This window comes from Pogona vitticeps, chromosome 5, assembly GCF_051106095.1.
Source record: "Pogona vitticeps strain Pit_001003342236 chromosome 5, PviZW2.1, whole genome shotgun sequence".
NCBI lineage: Eukaryota > Metazoa > Chordata > Lepidosauria > Squamata > Agamidae > Pogona > Pogona vitticeps.
Genome location: NC_135787.1, coordinates 152947609 through 152961607, shown reverse-complemented (window position 1 = coordinate 152961607; position 13999 = coordinate 152947609). Strand labels below are relative to the sequence as shown.

Below are 13999 nucleotides of genomic sequence, written 5' to 3'. Positions count from 1 at the left end.
TACATATATTCTAATCAAGCATGCAAGCACTGCATTTTCACTTAATTTCATATCTCTAAGTTAAATGCAACTGATGAAGCAAATCTCCATAGCAAGGTAATTCCGTCTTGTCCCATAAAATGCTGTAAAAGATTTATGGTAGGATAATGTCAAGGTGATAAAAATGGATGGCATGTTTTGTAGGATCACACCAAGGGATCTAGCTACGATACAGTCTGAGGTATAGTCTTTGTGAAAGTTTGTGTGCATCCAGGTATTGATTGATGCAGTTCTTCTCTTCCAATGGAATTAGATTTCTTTTTGAAATCAAGGTAAAAATAAAGGCAACAGAAGAAAAAATGCATGGTGATGTAACACAGTCACTAAATGAAGTGAATCACAACGGCAAAGGGTAGGTGATATTTTTTATTAAACCACTGCAAAAATCACAAACATAAACTGGCTTTCAACCTTGTACAGGTCTTTATCACATTGGACACTACAGATGAACAAAAAAAAATTCCAAAAATCATGGCCAGATGTGTGTTAGATTTCTTTGTTAAAAGTAAGTTCCAGAATAAAGCTGAAAACTCAATTCAGAGGTATAGATTTCAGATTATACCACTGCTGGTGCAGGTTGGAATATCTCCCCCAATCTTGTTAGATAAAGGGTTGCCAGTCATTCTGCATTTCCTCCTTAACTGCTGGTGCCCTGCATTCAGACCCAAGGTTCATATTCCGTTGGGGACAGAGGCACACAGAAATGTGGCAATCCGCATATTAGAGAAGTTGGGATGAAACCTATTTGACACAGTAGGCAAGACAACTGCAGCCAGATCAACATTATTATCTAGTGGTTGTAGGAAGATGTTCTCAACATGTTAGATCTTTGTGTAACTTTATGCCAGTATTATGGCTGTGAATCTGAGCTGGGTTGGGCTGGGCAAGGTTTGTATCTGGCATATCTCAGCTTTTCCCTCACTCCTCCCCTTCTTGGACCTTTGTTGTTGTTGTTGTTCTGATGGCTGATCTCAGGCAGCATAGCAATTATGCCAGCCAATCCAGTTGTCCTAGTTCACTTGACATTATTTCTGACTTTTATCCATGGATTTTCAGATAAAGATCAAAGTTCTGTGCTACCTTGTCTTTCTCATCAGCACATTGAAGGGAAATGTATTGTTGAAACAATACTACAGTTCTGTTACAACAGCCTAAATGGCAATGCTGTTAAGGTTGTTGTTAGGTTTTCAGTTGTAACTGAAATGTAGCATTGGATTGCACATCCAAAGACAACTTTTTTACATTTCTGTTCTCATCTCCCAGTGATAAGTAAAGCAGATAATTCTGCATATATAAAGAAAGATAAAATAACCATGCTGTTATTTCAGCATCACACCATATCAAATAAACATCTGGTGAGCTTTGCAACATCTGTGCAACATCTGTGTGCATGCAATTAATACATTTTAAAAGTGACCTTAGAAACAAGTTTATTCAAGTATAAATATTATCTATGGCTGAAATCCAGCCGTAAAATGCAACTAGAGCAGGGCCATTGAATCAATAGAACCTACAGAGGAAAATAAAACAGATCAGGGACCGTGTGAAGACTTATACACATACAATGCTCATCATAAAAAATTTGTCATGTAATGTGATTTTACTTCTCTTTTGTTGATTTGAACATGGAAGGCTGAAAAAAGAGAATACCTGAACTCACTTTTATTCTAGTGAAATTTGATTTTCATATGGAAATTTGTAAGGCAGGTAGTATGTCGTAGTCAGTACTGTGATGCTTTCAGAAACTGAATCCCAGTCATTCATGATTTCTAGACCAAACATCGTGTTTAGAATTGGTTACGCTTTAGTATATGACTATCAAATAACTGCTATGTGCTCTTCAGTGATCTCAAATACAGCTCATAATATTGACCTGAAAATACTTATGGAATGAGCCAAGATCATGTGAGGTATGGGACATTTATTTGTGCCACACTCACACCTCCACAGTAGTCGGGAACCAGTGGTCTTTTAGATGCTGGGCTCCGGCTCCTATCAGTCTCAGCCCACATGCCTGATAAGATACAGTAGTGGAAGATGCCATCCAGTGCATTCTGGAGGGCTGTGGATTTACCATTCCTGTTCTACACAGTTATCTGGGGCAGGGCACCACTCAAGTCAGAGGCATTTACTTCTCAGTAGGCATGTGATGAGAACTCACTAAATTCCTCACCCTCATTATTTTCACTACTTCACTCAAAAGAGATGTCTGGGAGAGAGAGAGCTGACAGGTAAGCAATAGTCCTTAAACTCTATAAAGTGTGTGAGAGAGCTTTTGTTTTCTTTATTTAAGATGTCTGCATTTTGTGCTGACTTCTTTCCTCTTGAAAAGCAAAGCAGCCACACACAGCAAGCATAGAAGGACTCACTGATAGTTAAAAAGATGCAAACAACCCAAGGCTTTGAAATAACCCCAAAAGACTAGAGGAATCTGAGAAACATATCCTCACAGTTTTCAGGATGATTCAAGAGCAGCAGAAAATCTTGGCTGCTCCTTATGTGTGAGAAGAATGTGATGAGTCTTTGTCCACCATATACAAGAAGTGAAAATGTGCATCTCTGCTTCTGAGGAGACATGTAGAAGTCTACTTGCCCTGTTTAGTAGAATCTTTGTGTTGTGTCAAACATGAGAGATTCTCTGAGAGTAGAAGAAAAAAATCTGAAAATCAAGAAACCCAAGTTACAATCAAGTAATTATGTGTGATCTCTTCACTCAAAGGAAAACACAACTTCTCTTAAACATCATCCTGAAAATAGCATTCTACAGACTTTAAGTCTGTCAGAAACTTGTCTCCAAACATTGTTGGACTGCAATTTTCATTTGCCCTAAGTGAGGGATGTGATTTGTGGTGGTGCTGCGGGTTAAACTGTAGAGCCTCTGGGCTGCAAGGTCAGAAGACCAGCAGTCGTAAGATCAAATCCACATGATGGAGTGAGCTCCCCTCGCTTGTCCCAGCAAGACAGAAGGGATACTTTGTTACTGTTTTCTTTCCCTTTAAAGAGAAAGAAGATAATTCAAGATTGGGTTAAATAAGGTTACTTGAGGTACAGTATGGTCGATCCTTGGATGTGGATGCAAAGTTCAACTCAAATAACATATTGTACCTCAAAATGACCCTGTTTAGCTCCTTATAGACTAACCCAGTCCAGAATAATTGGGCCATCTAGTCAAACCCTGAACTTGCTGATTTAGGCAGCTGATTTCGTGCCTAGCTTCACAAGGTATGTTTAAGAAGACTGGAAATAGTGACATCTTGAAGCCTCCATCCAGGAGCAGTGATGGGATGATGCACTGGGCCTTGGTACATCTTCCTAACACTATTCAGTTAAAGATAACTTCAGCATATCATTATAGTATTCCTGGGTAAAACTAATAAACTTACATTAAAAGTTAGAATATTGCACAGAGTCCACTCTAGACAATCCAACTGACACCATATTTGTGGCTTTTTCATCCTTCAGTGAAGGTCTTTTTATTTGACCAGGCCATTTAAATGAGTTTGTGCTTTCTACAAAACCTTGGGAATCTTGTTTTAGAGTGCAGTTCTAACTAACAAAGATAGCCAAGAGCCAGCCAGTTGAAGCCATGCTCAGTCCAACTTCCTCCCAGCCTAGGAGTGTGTGAAATTACTAAGGACTTAACTGAGCTTTGTGATGGCATTGTGGCTACAGGAGATTTGGACTTGGCATAAGTCATGTCTTGCCTCTCCCTGTCCTTTAATTGGCCTTTCTTTGGCTTTTCTGCTAGCAGAACTTTGGAAGTAGAACAGTTTTATTGGCAAATGGCTGCATTGGCTGATTTCTGAAATCAGCCAGCAGAACAGGACTTTGCCAGCAGGATGGGGTTTTACCAGCAAAGAAGCTTATGCCTAATCCTCCTGCCTTACAGCCAACACATCTCTGTAGTAGTATTGTCCATTTACAAGGAACATTCTGTGATGCGTTTTTATGGATTCTGTAGTTTTTTATTGTGGTACTTAAGAACTATTAATAATTTACTTTTGCTTTCTATGACAACCATAGGATAGTTCCTGAAGGGCTGTATAAATTACCTCATCATTCTCTGCAATTAATTAATTCAATAAAACCATTATATCAGTACCTCAATGTACCAAGTATAACCTTTCTGTTTACTTTTCTTTTTTATATTCTTGGAATGCTCCCTGGTTCATTTTCTGCTGACATGCAGTGTATCTTCATTTCTATGCATAGCGCTTGTTATGTATGCTACTTTTGTCCTCTGCTGAGATCAGTAAAAATGATCTCTCAGCATAGTTAAGATTTTGCATTTTCTTGACACATTATCTATTCTGATTTGTTATTGCTATATAGTGGTGTTCTGATTTATGTATTTTGAAACATTAGTTGAAAGCTTTCTCATGAACCAGTCAATACATAATTCATAATTTATCTTGTTATATGTTATGCAGGGTGGTGATTTCAGTAGAATAGTCATCATACCTATTAGAATAGATAATACTTACAAATGTTAATTTGCTTTCTCTCTTTTCATTAAAACATAATATACAGTTTGGGGTTGTAGTTTTAACTTGAGGACATCTCCAAAAATTCCGAGACTTTTGAGATGGAATGGTGGCACCTTGGAAAGGCTTTGAAAACCTCACGTTTAGTAGAAGTCATAGAATTTCTTCGTGTTGCTTAAAGAATCAACACAAACGTTGCAGCAAAAACAACAGAATCTTGCAACCTTGGGGTTTTAGCTGGCACTAGCAAATATATCTGGCTTTGCCCAGATTTAAAAATCCCTGTGTCTTCTATCTTCTTTCCCATCCCCTCTTTCTTTTCCATTTTGCCGTCTTAGATCTTAATCTTTCAGGGATCTTTCAAGACAAAAAAATGCACAAACTTTTAGAAATATTTGTAATAATATATGTTTTTGTGGACTGCAGCTTGCTTTTTAAGATGCACAGCTTATAGCCTCTGTACAGGTATGAATAATAATTACATGCCATCAAGTCAATTCATTCATTTATTTATTCAGTTTTATTTTTATTTATTATTTTATTTTGTGCCATCTTTCTCCTGGTGAAGGGACCCGGGGCAGCATAAAATAGAGATTAAAATAAATGGGAATATAAAGCAAGTTAAATTAAACCATTAAAAAGCAATTGAACATGATAATATTAAAACGCTCATCTAAAAACAGTTCAAAAAAGAATAGAAACATTAAAGGACATTACAAAGGATATCAAAGTAGTAACTGACTTCTGGCAACTCTTCCTAGGGTTTTCTAGCTATCATCCGAATTGACTCTTCAGCTTATGTCAAATAAAAGTTTTCAATTTTTAAAGTATCACAAGACTGCTTTTATTTTTTCTGCAGCAGACTATAGACTAAACAAAAGCTGAGCAAAGTGTGCTGCTTATATACCACCCCACAGCACTTAAAGCACTCTCTGGGCAGCTTACAATTTAATTATGCTGGCTGCAATTTAATTATGCCCCCCCCCCAAGTGAGTTGGACACTCAGTTTGCAGACATTGGCAATTTTGTGGCAATTTGAATGTTGTTGCTCTCTTGCTTGGTCTCCAGACTGGATACACAAAGTATTTATTTTTTAAAAAATATTTTAACCCACCTTTCCCCTTAAAAAGGACCCAACATGGCTTATATCCTTGAAAGACAGTATTTAAAGCTGAAAACAATTATACAACTGTGGTTAACATCATTACAAGACAATATTTAAAGCTAAGAACAGTTTCCTTTGCAAATGGAATAGTCATGCAAGATATTCTCACTACATAAAGATACATCGGCCACTCCAACAGTCATTGGAGCCTGGGAGGAAAGGTGTTCAGCATCCACCACTTGTTGAATTAAGGAAGATTTTTGTTACCACCCTTACACATCAATCTGGGTCTGATAGAGGACTTTGTCAAGGCCATGGACAAAACACAAGGAACTTTCAAGTACCTCTATAGAAAATGTCCAAGGTTAAGTGAAGCTATGATAAAGGAAAGTGTCTTTGTTGGTCCTCAGATTCGTGAACTTCTTCAAGATTATGCATTTGACCATATATGGCATGGCAAAGAAAAGGTGGTATTGAAAGCTTTCCAGTCAGTGGCAATAAATGTTATTGGAAACAACAAGGGAGACAACTACAGGTTGTTTGTGGAAAAACTCCTCAAGCCATACAAAAGACTTGGTTACAACATGTCACTAAAGATACATTTTTTGCACTCTCATCTAGAATTGTTTCCACTGAACTGTGGAACAGTGAGCGATGAGCAAGACAAGCGATTTCACGAGGACATTGCAACGATGGAGAAATGCTATCAAGGCAAATGGAGCACATCACTGATTACAGGCTGTTGCTGGATAGTAACAAGAGATGCTCAATTTAATGAATAAAAGGGACAAGCCAAGAAGCATCGAGTAGATACTGAATAGGACTAAACTTTGTACAGTTTTTTTGCCTTTTTTCATAATAAATTTTATTTATATAAACCTTTTGCTGATTTTTAAAGTGTTACATAAACAGGACAAGTAAAATATCATGTAAACCAACCATAAGTACATGAAAAGACCTAGGTTTGCAATTTATGATTAAAACTACCATCTAAACAATATAGGTAAAGACAAAGGTTCCCCTTGACATTTAGTCCAGTCATGTCCTAACTCTAGGGGGCGATTTTCATCCCTGTCTCCAAGCCGTAGAGCCAGCGTTTGTCTGTAGACTGTTTCCATGCTCATGTGGCCAGTGCAACTAGACATGGAATGCTGTTACCTTCCCACCATAGTGGTACCTATTTATCTACTCGCATTTACATGCTTTCGGACTGCTAGGTTGGCAGGAGCTGGGGACAAGCGACGGGATCTCACTCCGTTGCATGGATTCAATCTTATGACTGCTGGTCTTCTGTCCTTGCAGATGTAAAATATATGAACTTGGATATCTTGGAAACAGTAGGCAATTAGCTTTTTTAATTGTCATATTTTATTTCAGCACATCAAAATACATAATAAATATCATGTTTTCTTTCTGAAGCAGACAATTTCTAAAACACTGTAGACCAGTGTAACTAAGCCATTGTGATCAAGCCAATAATTGTTGTTGCATTACTCAAACAATGGAGCTCTCCAAGCAATGGATTGTGGTTGTGTAACCTTTCTTAAGGGTGGCCTGAGCATTTTTTTCCAGTTGAGGCATGAAGCAAAATGTCACCCACCATATGGCACTGCTTTTTTTTGGGGGGGGGGTAAAGAAGGAGGGGGGAGTGATGGCCATAGCTGCGTATACTTTCCCGCTCTGCAATGAAAATAGCAGCAATGGGTAGCTGTGACCATGCTGACCACACCCTCAGAAAAGAAACTACCAAAAGGATGGAACAGTGAATGCCTCTGTCACTCCACTCCCAGCCATATGGCAGTGGTCCTGTCTGGCCAACTGGAAGGCAAATAGGGGGCAGATGAAAGAGGTGTCAGCATTCCAGAAAGAGGTGAAAGGAGAAGACCCTTTCCTTATTCCCAGTTTCAGCTGGCAATGGATATCACAGAAGGCTTCAGAGACAGTACATAGTCTAGGTAGATAGCCAAGAAGCCTCAACAGTGGCAGCCATACAGGGAGCATCCAAGCTAATGCCAATCATCCAAGATCTGTAAATGATAGGAATAATCAAGTCCAATGATGAACAAAAGCTGGGCACAACAGTAAGTAGTCAGGTCACTTGTAACAAAACACAACACAATAACATGGGATCTAGCAGCAAAAACTGGCTGGTACAGTGAAAAGCATATAGAACGTGTGCATATGTGCTGCCTCTGAGCTTGCTCTTACTGGAGCTATACTCAAGACTCAATAGTGACATGGAGGTCATCTAGTTCTAGGCCACTCCATGAGCAGCAGCTAAGTTTTATGGAAACCGATGAAGACTCAAGTCAAAAGGACACCTCTTGGAGCAGGAAAACAGGCTTCTCTTGAGAACGACATGGAACAGGAGCAGCCCTCTGATAGAGAGTAGCCAGAGCTGGAAATAGGTGGCAAATTTGCTGCCCCCAGCATCTCTATACCTGAGGTGATTGTCTCATCCAGGCTAATTGCACCTCCCTTTTTTCTATGTCTTTTGGTGACAACATGGTGAGGATGAGGAAAAGATTTGTATTTAATTCTGGGCACCGATCCTTTGCTTCTTGTGATATCTTCAGGTATCCTTGCAAAGTAGAACCCAATTTGACAGCCCCATTCTTACTGAAGGTATACTTCAACCCTTTGTGAGTTATCATGTATGTGTAGTGATTGGCATTCAACCTGTTGGATTAGAGCTATGGACACTTACTGCACCATGTCCACATGCTGCGTGATTTTAGATCCATTTTCCTCCTGTGTGACCTTTTGTCCCTAAGTAAAAGAACAAACAAAAACCACAACTTTTACATGGCAAAGCTTGCATCCCTTTAAAAAGATTGCTGGATTAAAAATGTAATTAAAGTTGTCAATGTTTTTCATCGGAATGTGTGGACTTGGCATCTCTTTATGTTTTAGAAATTCATGGTTACAGTTTAAGTCAAAAACCATTTTATTCAGCTCTCAAAATGTCTCAAACCATCTAAAAGAATTTTGTTGTGGAGCTGAAGTTTGCAGTTTCTACGCAGAATAAAAGTCTTACAGCACATACATACTGGAAGTTCAACCTGATGAGTGACCTTCTGATAATTCCGTAGTAATACAAATAAAAGAAAAAGACATAAGAATTTTTAAAAAACCTGTCATGCTTTTCAAGGCATTATCAAAATTTTATGCAGATGAGATAATTTGCATCCAGCTGGATCAGACTGCAATCTTATCTCATTACAGTCTCAAGTTGATGTGTCTTCCTCTTACAGATGCCATTAAGTTTTATAACATGACTACTTGTAGTGTGTGCTAAATGTTTGGCTACTACCTCTGCTATCTATTATTATAGAAAAGTGAATGTGGAAGAGGCCTGCAATGCCATCAGGTCCAACCTCCTACTCAATGCAGGAATACAATCAAAGCATATCTGCCAGGTGATTATCCAAGTTCTTCTTGAATGCCTCCAGTGTTGGAGCACTCACCAACTCCAGAGGTAACTGGTTCCACTGTCGTACTGCTCTAACAGTTAGGAAGTTTTTCCTGATATTCAACCAAAATCTGGCTTCCTTTAACTTGAGCCCATTGTTGCATGTCTTGCACTCTGGGATGATCAATTTCTCCTTCAACCTTACCCCAAAAAAGCAGACTTCCAGCAATATTTGATATGGACAGGTTTGTTTGTTTGTTTTTGGTGGAGAGGTCATTTCAATCAATCAAAAACCTTTATTGGCATTAAAACCAGTAACCGTACAATCAAGATTATACTTTCTAACTGCAATAAGATAAATATGGTCAAGTTATGTCAAGGCTCTAGTTTATTACAATAGCAAGATATTCAGCTACACGCTCAGTCAAATCAGGATGTTTATCTGCTAACATCATTCAGATTAAGCTCTCAGGGGAACCAGAGAAATTTGAAATAACAGAGTTAAGTAGTAATTGAGGTAGCTCGCTAAATTTAGGGCACTGAAGAAGAATATGTAAAATTGAGTCCAATTCCGCTAAGCAATGCTTACACCGGCGATTCTTAAAGGAGCTGTTACGATATTTGCTGGAAAGAACAGCTGAGGGAAATATATTAAATCTGGCCAGCATAGATGCCCAGCGCCACAGTGGGTTAATGAGATTGGTGAAATAATTGGCACCAGTTACAGACAAACGGGACAAACCATAAAAACAAGGAGAGCAAATTAAAATCAAATCAGCTGCCAGAGTCTAAAGTTCAATGTCCCAAAATCTTTGGTGGATAATATGGTAAAATTGAGTTTCTCCACAATTTGCCAGATTTTGGTTGAATATCAGGAAAAACTTCCTAACTGTTAGAGCAGTATGACAGTGGAACCAGTTACCTTGGGAGTTGGTGAGTGATCCAACACTGGAGGCTGGGGAGCCTCAGTGATATCCCCAGTGATCCCTATAGGGATTAAATAGTTGTAAGCCATCCAGAGACCTTTGGGTAGTGTGGGCAGCATATAAATTAAATAAATAATAATAAACTGGCCCCGAAGCATGCCCAGATCTGCCTTAGGGAGACGGCTCTATTACATCATCCCAAACCTAAGATTAATCCCTTCTGAAGAGTACAGTAGGATGCTTATACATGTTGGGGGGGAATTATCATTGCCCATCAAGTTATTTATATTAACAGGCTATCCAAATAACATACTACAGGGAAAGAGAAACACAAGTAAACAGTAGAAAAATAAACCACTAAGTATATTTCTTCTCTTTAATCTAACAAATTTCTACTTGTGTGAAATTATGTGACATAACTACTTATGTCAGGTAATCTTTAAATGCTGGAATATGTAATTTGCTACTCTTGTTAAGATTGGATAAAAAAAATTATATGCATCTGAAATATCCAGTATTATTATATGTTATTTAAAAAAAACCCTAAATCAAAAATCAGAATTGTAAGCATTTTTCTTCTAGCAGCCATTTCAATCAAGTCAGGCCTAGTACCACAGACAATGTAGTGGGTGGAACCCAAGATATTGCCTTCCTCTTGATGCTGATGAAAATACACTAAAGGGATTCAACATGTGATCAAGGAGAAGGCAACACAAAATACGTTTTTGCTGACCTCAGTGTAGAATTATAAACTCACATTTCTCAAAATGTTCAATCTCATGGACTTGAACATGCACTTTTCTGTAGAGAATAGTAGAACCTGTGTGAGGCACATGCATGCCAATAGCACCTTAGGTGTTCTTTTAAAAGCTGATGCTGATATGGCATGTGTGTAATGGACTTTGGAATCAGAGCCTTCTCATTCTTCATCCCTCCTCATATATCAGTCTATCTGTCTGTGGTTTGACTCATTGACTAACTGACCAGCCACATTTCTCCCCAGGAAGTCTGCAGATGAAATCTCAGGTTCTAATACATCATAGTAGCAACCCACACAGTAATGAAGACAGGAATAACAAACCAAGAACAAGGAGTGCTCATGCCAGGAATACAGGAGTGTATTTCAGATTTACATGCATACACACCATGTAAGCTATCATCCAACATTAAGTGGATTGCTTTGCTGAGGGAATATATTACCCTTAGGGATTGCTCTGACAATCTATTTTCACACTGGTTCTTACACCACAATGAAATATATCACTGGAGTGATGGCATTTGGTACAATACTTCACTGGAACAGCAGCTCTTAGTGTTATACTGTACATCATCAAAATGACAGCCTCCCCGTGATCTGTAATACATAACTGCCCTAATTTCATTTTGGGTTTAAATGCCTGGTTCTCACATATATTATTAATAAAGTAGTGCTTCCTGGTTTAATACAGTGAAGTCAATGGTTGTACCTGTAGTTTAGCCTGGAGTAGAGTGTTTCATGAATAGCACAAGATGAGTTTCTGTCTCGGTCTCCTTGCATCAAGAAAATAATTCACACACTGTATTCTAAATATACATGTTGTCATCCTCTCTTCCAGGACATGTGGCAGAAGTTAGGTGACAAATAAAACCTTTAGGAAGGTCTTAAATCTCTGCAGTTTCACATCTCATTTTTATGTATCCCCTGTTATGAGAATTTGAAACTTCTTCTTTATGATCAAGGTAGCATGCAATTTACAGCTGCCAAAGGAATATTGAATGCCACTTTCCTGCCCATTGATTATAGCTGTCTTCCCATTTTCTCTACCATACAGTGCCTTCTTTGAAGATGGGAAGAAAGGAAACAGTTATTTACTGAATTGGAGCTGTCTACAGCATAATGACATTCCTGACTTCCCTGCCTAGTACCAAATAATCTGAGAAACTACTAGATAATGTATAGCTCAATGTCATCTTCCAGGACCACCATAGTGATTCATCCGTCCAGTAACTCTTGAGAAGACATTGGAAGTAAGAGAATGTGCTTTTAAATGAAGGCCTTTGGAATTATAATGTAGTAGGCAGTATAGGAGAGAGATGGAATCTCAGACATCTAGATCCTGGTAGGAAAAACACAGAAAAGTTGAATTTGATGGGCTTATATTTCCTAGAAATAGATCATAAAATCATAGAATAATTAAATTGGAAGGAGCCTATAAGCCAACCAAGTCCAACTCATGCAGGAATCCCAAGTCAAAGCAGATCTGACAGATGGTTGCCCAATTTTCTCTTGAATGCCTCCAGCATTGGAGCACTCACCACCTCCCAAGATAATTGGCTCCATTGTCATACTGCTCTAACAGTTAAGACATTTTTCCTGATATTCAGCCTAAATCTGGCTTCTTGTAGCTGAGAATGTTTAAAGTGATCCTGATGATAATGATGTAAAAACTATGATTGATAACAATTATTATATAAATAATATTATATAAAAAGATGGGTCTAAAAACCAAGATGGTGACCATGGACAAATTTTTTACTAACTATAATGGTCTGAATAAGGCTAAGTAACTAAGAATTATAAGGGGAGGATATTCTGGAATGCCTCCCTAAAAGCACAGTTTTTACATGTTTCCTTTGGAGGGATGGAGCCTGGTGTACTTCCACAGATACAGCATCCCATAAAGAGGTGGCCACCACAGAGAAGGACCAGCTCCTGGTCATAGATTTCCTGGCCTTTCTTGGGTCACCACCTGCACCATTAGTGCCTGAGAGGTTTGACTAGCATGGGAAGTTGATCTTAGGTAGAGGTGCTACTTATTTTCATGTATTTTCTCAGTAATTCTTTGGAAATACACTTACTGTAAAAGCCCAAAACCAAAATCAAAGAGAGAAAGAAGATGATGTTGTGGCACAATAAAGATGAACTGCTATATTTTAATGTAAGCTTTAGACATATGTTTTAGAATACAGAGACTACTCATCTTGGCAACCCCCATAGCTGCTTTCCCTAGGGGAGTCCCAAAATATAGGCAGCTATACTGATCTGTGTATCTTTCTGTGTGTAATATGTCAATCAATCATTTTGCTTGTATACTAAGCTTTCCATAAAAAATATGCTCAAAGGATTTGGCAAGAGTTCAAGCTAGAACAATAACAGCAATGGGTTCCAACTAAAGAAACAGCAAAATGGTTTCATAACAGGTAAATAAAATATCACTAACAAAATAACATAACACAGCAGGCATTAATAACAGAACAACTAAATGCAGCAGCAATAATGAAACAATACTTAATAATCTCATTATCAGCTTAGAGAAGATACATCCTTTGTCAATACTGCTTAGCAACAGGAGGAGAAAAAAGTAATATCAGCTAAAAGGATATAGAAGAAAACAGAGCCAATTTTCAATTCCCAGTATCAGTAAGAAGCAGGTTAAAACATGCAATGCAGAGTTAAATATGTGCCAGCTATAATGGACATTGGAATGGGCCAAAATCAGCCTTGTAGTGGTTGATTTCAGATCTTCCAGTGCAATTGCTGTGCTGGCTTACATCAGCCTGCAGAAGTCCCAGAGAAGGGACAGAGAAGAACAAGGAGCAGGGGAGAAGCGGAGTTACACCAGATAGAAAGCACTTTCAGGCTTTACTCATAGGCACTATCCTGGCACAAAATCAGGTCAGGGTCAGGATAGTTCACCCAGCACAGGCCCAGTCAGCCCTCAGTCATCTTGTCTAGTTAGGGTTGAAGTCCTATACTGTTAAGCAGAGCTCTCTCTCCTCTGAGAATGGTAGCCAAAGTAAGTGAGGAAGAACTTGTACCAGGTGCAGGGCAAATACACATACACATACATTGTTGGCGAGAATGTGCAAATATTGTCAATTTGAAGACAGCAGCTAAAATCACAGGGAAGAGGACAATCTGGAAGAGGTGGGGGTAATGATACAAAAGTAATGGTAGACAGTGTTGCCATTCTTGTCAATCAAAAAGTCTTGACACTTCCACTCTGTGAGCTTGGTTCCACTACAGAACTAACAGGCATAGAAATAACATGTC

At 38.5% G+C, this 13999-nt stretch overlaps 1 protein-coding gene across 11 annotated transcripts in view; it reads left to right on the top strand.

Moving 5' to 3' along the window:
- The window catches only part of MGAT4C (MGAT4 family member C), a 435723-nt gene that overhangs the window by 324959 nt on the left and 96765 nt on the right, over positions 1 to 13999 (top strand). The window lies entirely within an intron of this gene.